The sequence below is a fragment of the Octopus bimaculoides genome, chromosome 12 (assembly GCF_001194135.2).
Source record: "Octopus bimaculoides isolate UCB-OBI-ISO-001 chromosome 12, ASM119413v2, whole genome shotgun sequence".
Classification (NCBI taxonomy): domain Eukaryota; kingdom Metazoa; phylum Mollusca; class Cephalopoda; order Octopoda; family Octopodidae; genus Octopus; species Octopus bimaculoides.
In genome coordinates, this window is record NC_068992.1 from 20700458 (window position 1) to 20709743 (window position 9286).

Sequence of the window (9286 nt, forward strand, 5' to 3'; positions counted from 1 at the left end):
ATATATATACATATATATATATACTTGAATGCATGCATGTATGTGTATATGTATGCATACGTGTATATATATGTATGTATGTAAGATTGTGTTATATAAGTCTACGTCGTATATGATATATCTTTATTCATCCTGTTTGAATAACGCTACGTTGGTAAGTTAAAAAATGTTTCTTTTATGTGTAATTAAAGAAATATTTCACTTAATGATGTAAGGAGGGAGTGTCGGCATGAATGTAGAAGAAAAACATTCAAAATAGAATTTCAAGCAGTCTTCTACGCTTGCACGTCTGATGTTGACGGCGCCTTCTTCCGTATGCATGTATGCATGTAACCTATGTACTATGCATGTAACCTATGTACTATGCATGTAATCTATGTACTATGCATGTAACCTATGTACTATGCATGTAATCTATGTACTATGCATGTAATCTATGTACTATGCATGCATGCAAGCATGCATGTATGTCTCCATGTATGTAAGTATAACATGCGTGTGTGATTGTACTGAATTTATCTGCATATTGCTGCAATAAGTTTACAATATACATCAAACATGGGATTTACTAGATAAGATTGATCGAGAATTAAAAAAAGAAATTGGTTTTTCTTACAAGATAAATCATGGAATGTTATAGATTCTTCAGAATATTTTTCATTTCGTAGCATTTGATTTCAAGCCACACATGATATTGTATTCTAGAGCTACCACAGATAAGTGGGGTGTCAGAATTTACTTATGCAGTTTGCTAAATCACATCTCAGCTATCTTTGTCTGTCAGTTTTCAGATTCACGATCTCAGTATTATTATTATTATTATTATTATTATTATTATTATTATTATTATTATTATTATTATTATTATTATTGAGTGTGAAAACAGTGCATGCCATCACAGTGACACTAGGGTATAATATACAGAGCCCAGCTTACACGTCATGACTACCTGTCTGATAAGGATACAGTGGTCACATGCATCGCAACCATATGTGCGTGACATGGTGATCTTATATCAAGATAAATAGCGCGTGACCTGGCTCCTGGGGTCCAGTTAGAATTTTCGTCAGGTCGAGTAGTCCATCCTGCTCAAAAAGGGTTGTTTAAAGATGTTGAACGAAACACCCATGTTTCCAGAGTGAATTATCCAAACCCCAAAGTAATCCTCTCAATACATGACTATGATGCTCTCCACTAGTTCTGCTCGTGATCAGAGATGCGCATATCGTCAGCCACTAACTGACAAGCAAATTTTTGGTATTGAGCAGATTATTTTCTGTAGCTCATCTTTTATATCAAGGCAAATAAATGTACATGATAACACTTCCACTCGATTAAGATCAGAAGCTATGAGAGCCACCGCCTGGTACACCATCAGCGCATTTATTATTATTATAATTAGTTTTATTAGCATCTTCTTTCAACTCTATTTCCATTTCTTGCGGAGTGTCTTCCTGGCAAAGACACGTATTGTATTAAAATAAACGAACCAGATTGTTTATTTACAAAATCTAGTAATAGAGAAAAGGGAAAGATAGAGAAAAAGGTGCAAAAAATTAAAGGAGTAAATAAATAAAAATAAAGGGGGAGTACAAAGAAAATTCGAAGCGACAATGCCCTTCTCAATACGAGTGACGTAGCAGTTGAGACAATTGTTTGAAACACTGGAGTCGATCTAATCGACTAGCCACTCCCCACAAATGTGAGGCCTTGTGCCTCCACTAGAAAGGATTATTCGTTTTTTTCTTTGTTGTCATTCTGCTGGTTCATCACTGCTGTTTCCTGGAGAGGCGTTATGCCATTGATAACACGCACACTGGTTCTATTTCATATCTGTAAATACGCATTTGAATTATTTCCAGTATCGCTGATTTCTTCACGGTTGCGGCTGATAATAGATGGAAAATACCTGAAGAATTCTTTCAAACTAAACAATTATATTATCGGAGATGTACTTGCATAGCAAGTGACCTGATCTAAGATCGTGTGCTGGGAATTTTGTCAGTGAAGAGGTTGTGGACTGAAAGCGACGAAAATATTTTGGCAAATTAAATTTAAATGCTGAAGTGAATCTAACGGTTTTTGTGTGTTATTTTAAATGGCTTATAAACACCTGCCAAGCTACAATTATATAATCTTTTTTTTTTTATCCACAACCGAGCGTTGTGGATAAAACGTTTGTTAAGGTCAAAGAATACATTTCAAGAAACTCTATGAGAAATAATCTGACATTTCTGTTGTTAAAGTCCTTAAGTTTAAATAAAACGTGATTTTCTTAAAATAATTCCAAAATCAATTATTCTTAATATGATGAGCTTAGTTTCCTGAAATTAGTTCACACGAAGACTATTAACAATGACCAGACATTAAGAGGCAGAGACGTGGAAGAAATGGAACTAAATTAATATGTAGATAAACATTGATGTGTTATGTTCGTTGTCTTTGTTTGGAGGAAGAAATGAAATACGCCGTTTTGCCTTTCGGAGATTAAAAATGTACTATTATATACATACACATATATGTGTACGTATATTTGTGTCTATATACATATATACATGTGTGTCTATACAAAACATATGCACTTGTATATGTATATATGTACATATATACATATCTATACATGCATGTGTGTGTGTGTGTGCGTGTTTATGTGAGTAGAACGGATAAGTGATGTGAGAGGTGAGAAAAGACGTTTCATTATTTGAATCCCTATTTCTACTACGTGTGTGCATGTGCGTTAGTGTGTGTGTTTGTGTGTGTGCGTGTGAGTGCGTGTCTGTGTGTGTGCTTATGTATAAGTATGTTTGAAATACATACTCATGCACAGATCACTTCTCACTCTATCTTTCTCTCTCTCTCTCTCTCTCTCTCTCTCTCTCTCTCTCTCTATTTCTCTCTTTATACATACAAATCATTACACGTATATGTACGAGGTATGATCAATAAGTATCCGTACTGTTGTCATAGTAACGAGGGTAACGTCATATTAGTTCAAGTAATACAACCTCATAAACATTTTGGGGAAATGATTATGTTCTGGGCTTTTACGCTAGTTTCTCTCTTGCCTTAGCTATAGTGAGGATGGGATTTATCCAAGACTGCTTCTCAGAGCAGATCATATCGGAGATTTTCTTCGTACGTTTTTCCAATGAAAAGTGAGCAGGTGTAATTTGTTGTTGAAAATTTTGTTTTTATTCTTGATAATACATTCTTGATATTGATAAGTCGAACAGAATTTATCACATACATCACAGCAAAATAGAAATACATACGTTCTTTTCGCCGATATCATATAAAGCGTCACGAAAAGCTATACGTTTAATGTAATGTCCACTTTAATAAAATGAAAATTTAACTGATATCAGATTTTCACACAGCAATTTGAGTAAAGAAACAGATCTAATTGCAATTCCTATGCTTGAGACATATTCATATTTTCAAATTAGCATTATCTAGTAGTTGAGGAATAGAAAGTAAAAAGAAAGCTACATTAAGCCTAAATAAAGACTCTATTATTTCAGAGCTTAGGAAGATGTACTTTGGTAAATGATCGATTGATAGATACGTTTCTTGTCCAGTAAGTAACTTATATCAGCGTATGTAGACTATATGATCAAATAAGTTGTGACCTTTTCTATTGATATTTTGGTAATTGCTTGAAGTTCAATGTTTTTGTTAAGTAAATTCAATTATTAAGTAAGTCTTTTAATGATCGTTTCATTCTACAATGTGCCCGTTTCATTGCGGTGCCAGACAAAAGTAAGTAGACATTTATCAACCGCTGTTAGAAACATGTTACGTTATTTAGTTTCAAAATGTTTCCTTAACACGCTACCCACCTTTAACATTCAGAATAACTTAACGTGGTATTCCTCTTTGTAATTGAACGCTTCTATATGGATATGAATTCTTCACATTGACATTTGAACTATATTATTATAGTTGTGTGTAGACTATTCTCATTTCATTCTTATATTAAAGATGTCAGGTATATCCGTTCTCTTCAACATATTTGTTTTAGTAGTTAGTTAATAGCCATCACTTTATGATGAAGTATTACAGGTGGAGTGCACGTACCTTAATTAAAAATGTTTTAGCTGTTCGTGTGTCTTGGTTCTACTTGATGTCACTACCACCTTGTATTAATCGAGTAGATATCTTGTCTTGATCTAACGCTACCACCGATGACATTATTCAATGTTTATATAATTTACATAATTTCAACATCCATTAACACTAGTTCAAATTCGACACGTGCGAATGTCATTTTCTTGCTTATATTGATGAGAGAGCGATATGATAACGAACAAGCTATAGCTCAATGTTTCAAACATTTATATATCCGATAATTCGGTTTGGGTTATGTGCCATTGCCAAATTACATACACGTAAACATTGAGTTTACCTAATTCTACCTTAGTTGATTTTCTATGAAATCATGACGGAGACGCTACTTCTTACTTGTACAACTAAGGTCACGTTTTACTCAAAATATGTTTGTATTTGTGATATTAATCTGGTATAAGACATCATTATGAGACCACTAAATTGGCCCCATAGATTTGTTATTTACCTTGTGGTTCATTTCTTCATGCATTCGATTTGCGATGCGTTTTTTTTTTTGCATTTACATAATAGAAACACGTGACACATCCATACCGTGTATCTACAATTTAGTTGGGGCTGATCTAATTTTGAAGTTGATTGATGCGGTTTTCTATGAGAACATTCCTTTAGATGCATCTCTGTAGTTTGAGTTTACGTTTTAATATGAGACAAAGAAGAACAGTATAGCCAAAACAGATCCGAAATTTATATCTATCGCATCTATATTTTCTCACACATCACCAGGGATTATGTCCAAAATTTCCTTTAAGAACTATTCACAAAAGACAGTTCATAGAATATATATGTATCGATGATTTCTGAATATTAGAAATTATATTAACAAGCATTGGTTAAGTCCTCACGAGTTCGACTAAGAGCATTAATAATGAAAACATTCATTGTCATAATCATGATACCATAGAAAAAAATAACACAAATTTATTTAAAAGTTGGTAGCTATCTGACGCACGTACTTATTAGTGAAAGTGTATTATTATGCACAATATATTAATTTCCAGTTAAATATTTAATAACCTGGCATAAACAATGTCCACTGATATTCAGAAACACCACGCCAAAACACTCATAAATAAACTTACACGAAGCTGCCCAGGTGTACACCCACAAAGATATGTAAGTAGACAATGTTCTATTGGTATGTGTATGTGGTTGTGTGTGGAAAGCCGCGAACTGACGGCATTGATAGCATGCACGGCAAAATGCTTAGCGCCGTTTCGTCCGTCATAACGTTTTGAGTTGAGATTCTGCCGAGATCAACTTTGCCTTCATCCTTTCGAGATCAATAAATTAAGTACCAGTGAAATACTGGGGTCAATGTAATTGACCTAATCCCTCACCTGAAATGGCTTACCGTGTGCTAAAATTTAAAATCATTACTAAAAGACTAGACAGAACGCATTGTGGTATAAAATCCGGCTCTCTGCGTTCTAATTTAATATATATGCGAAATACTTGTGGGTGGGTATATGCCTGACTGTGTATGTCAGTATATATGTATGTATGTGTGTTTGTAAGTGTATATATATATATATATATGTGTGTGTGGGGGGGGTGTATGTGTGTATGTATGTGTGTGTGTGTGTATACCTATCTGGTTATGTATATGTATATATATATATATTCGTGCGAGGGATCGTCACTGGATTCCACATTTACACCGGGTTCTTAAATAATAAATGAGCGAATGGGGAGGAAATAGTGGTGCTATGAAACTAGCGCTATCTCTAATACACGCAATTTACATGTGCACTGGTGTAGTTATGTGTGAGGCCGAGTGTATGTGTTTACTTCTATGTGTGTCGTGTATGCGTGTAAACACACATTCACAAACACACACACATACGTGTGTATATACTGACAAACACACATATAAATGTATCTGCGTCTGAATTCTGTTCTAAACTTCCTTTTTGTTTCCAAAATTATACAAAGTGCATTGTAGAAGTTTTGAAACATTGTTTTTTTAATTTCAAAGCGTACAAAGCACTAATCTTATTCAAAGTAGAATTCTTTTAGTTTAATGCAATTTTTGTGGCGTACCAGCCACGCTATGAAGACCCTTTGAAATTCTTTCAAAGTAAAGCCATCCATGGCCTTTGTCACAGTCTCTTTCATCTTTCCAATCATCCGACTGATGTTTTCCTTCAGATCGAAGAACAATCAAATGTTACCGGGAGAAAGATCTGGACTATACTGAGGGAGAGTTTTGGTGTCCACCTCTCTCAAGAAGTTGCTTACCATAATGGAATTGTGGACTGGTGCATTATTGTCAGGCATTGTTGTCAGGCAGTGGAAGGGCTCTATTCTTTTGCAATGAAAATTTTCATGAACAACCTCAACACAAAGTACTCTTTGGTGACCTGGCTAGAGGTAGAGGTAACCGAGTGGATGACGTTACTTCACTTTTGATAAACGGGATTATTATGTCCTTCCCGTTGGTCTCTAAGCAGTATAGTAGTGTTAGTTGTGCACTGTCTGTGAGAAAAACAACGCAATTCACTCTGCTAAGCATTTGGAAACAACGTACTTGGCATTGGTGCCTGAAACTCCGATACAAACAGACAGTGAACAGAGGACAAATGTTGATTTTCCGTGTCCCCAAAACATGTACCGAGAATGATAACAATCAAATATCCAGTCAACATTATGGCGCAGTTATGCCTCTATTCATCTTCTCACACGGCCTCACTCTGAACAGCAGGCTTACAGAAAGGGTCTTGACGAGTTAGCGCTGCCCTGTGTCAAGAGGGCAGCTGCTTGAAGACCCTATATCAAGCAACACGATTCTGTACCATACCAGAGAAGCAGGAGAATCGACTCATGACAATCTGGAAATTTCTGCCACCACATCACTACATTTGGCCTCCTTACTCCCCAGATTGCTATCTCCTTGATTATCATGTGCGGAGCGCAGTTGAGCGAGAGACTAAAACAGTTCTTGTAACACCAAATGTGAACTGAAAGCAAGGATTATAGCAGCATTCTCCAACTTAAGAAAGGAAACCATCCAGAAATGTTGCAGGAGATTTCGAAGTCGTCTGCAGTCCAATGGGGATTTTATTGAATAAATCTACTCTTTAGTATTTTAAGATATTTTTAATGTAATTTTGATAAATATGTCTGTTAAAATAAGATGTTAGTGTTACTTTCATTTTTTGCGTAATTTAGACGACAATATATTGAAAGGACCTTGATTGTAGATAAAATTCTTTTTGGCTAATTTTCGGAAAAAAATCGGCATTTTTGTATTTGCTGCCGATTAGGTAAACCGCAAATACGCGGTATATTTTGAAAAATTAGACATAGGAATACGAACCATGCTGCTTATTGACTCGTGCTTCATATGCTGTCTGGTCATTTCTGCTGATGATAGTCCGACCTTGTAAGATATATAATTTTTATCTTACTAAAATTGACTTGAAACCATGGTACAGAATATAGATTGGTAAAAGTTTTTATTTTTCATTCACTTTCGAAATTATCCCTAATTTTTGTGGTATGTAGTCTTTTTGCTGCTTCCTCGTAGAACCGCATTAACGTATGCCTCTGTGTCTGACATTGTCTCCATTGTCCACACTATAATTCAAAACAACACTGGCACCAATAAACATATGCAAACATGACAATGCCAGTCTTATACAATATTTAAAGACTGCAAGCACTATTAAGCATATCTTACAATCTGAGAATAAAAATCGATAGAGAATTTCAATGATAATTTTCTCCGTCCTAATTATTATATTAACATTATAATTATTATATCAATATTATTCAATTCTGGAAACTATTCCATTGTAAGTTATAGAATGTTGTAATAGTGTAATGGCATTTATTATGAGTTCAATGAGCCTGTGAAGATATACTTGTTGTAGTTTGCAAGATTTATGTTTCCATCGCTCTTGTTCTTTTTGTTGTTTAATTCCAGGTCAGTTCATATTACTCAAATCTCTGATAGTAAAGGTGTTACAGATGAGACCAACATTATTCGTAGGTAATGTGCCACAACCACAAAATCTACTGCGTTATTCTCAAGACAGTAGAATGTAATTTCAAAGATAATTGTTACATCTTCCACCAAAACGAGTAAATATACTGAGACTTCTCTGTCTTATGATCTTTCATGAGAAAAATCCAGAATAAAGCAGGATGATACTCATATATATTTATACTCATATGTTAATATATAATTCATTCACGACAAGTTGATTATTTCTAGTGAAATAAAATTGGACAATATTTGTTACTTTATAGTTAAGTTTGTTATGAATATATCTTCTGAACTATTATTAAGTTACTTATTTCACATATATTTTCAGTCCTGGCTATTGCCATAAAATGTTTACAAATATTACAACGCTATAGATAAGGATTGGTATGGTTGTATTACCGTTTATCGAGACGTTCACCGATCAAATTTGTTTCCTTTCATTCACTTATTTTATTATTAATATTGTTTATCTTGGTTTAAACTATGCAGACATTTCTGTGTAAAAGGATGCTGGATTGTGTGGTTAAGAAACATTCTTTTAAAACACGTGCTTTCGTGTTCAGTCTCATTGTATAGTATTTTGGGGAAAAGCCTTATAGTATAGCTCTGGTCCTTCCAATGATATTTGTGCTAAGTTCTCAAGATATCACCATGAAAGAATGAGAAAAGACTGATAAATATGGAGACCTGAGAATTGAGATAGCTAAGATATGGTACCTACGAGAGTCAAACATAAAGTTCGTACTTTTTGCCGTTGGGAATTGGGTTCAACACCACCCAATCCGAAGAAAAATACATCTGAAAACCTTAGAAATAGCGTACAATCTAGACGTATGGCAAAAGTCGGCATTTCTTGTAACTGCACGCATATTTTGTAAAGCACTGTCTGCCTGAGGTACTTGTGACTTGACACACGGTACAAACCCAAAGTAGAGACAATATTTTCGATCACCAACCTCACGATATTGTATACTATGCGACGTCTATAATAATGATGATTATAACTATACATATATGTTGGAGGGTACATAACGTAATACATATATAACACATAGCAGATATGTAACTTAGTATCTATAATATGGGCGTATGCATATATGTGCACGTACGCTTGCTTATATGTGTGTATATGTATGTGCATATATATACATACAGATATATATATATATA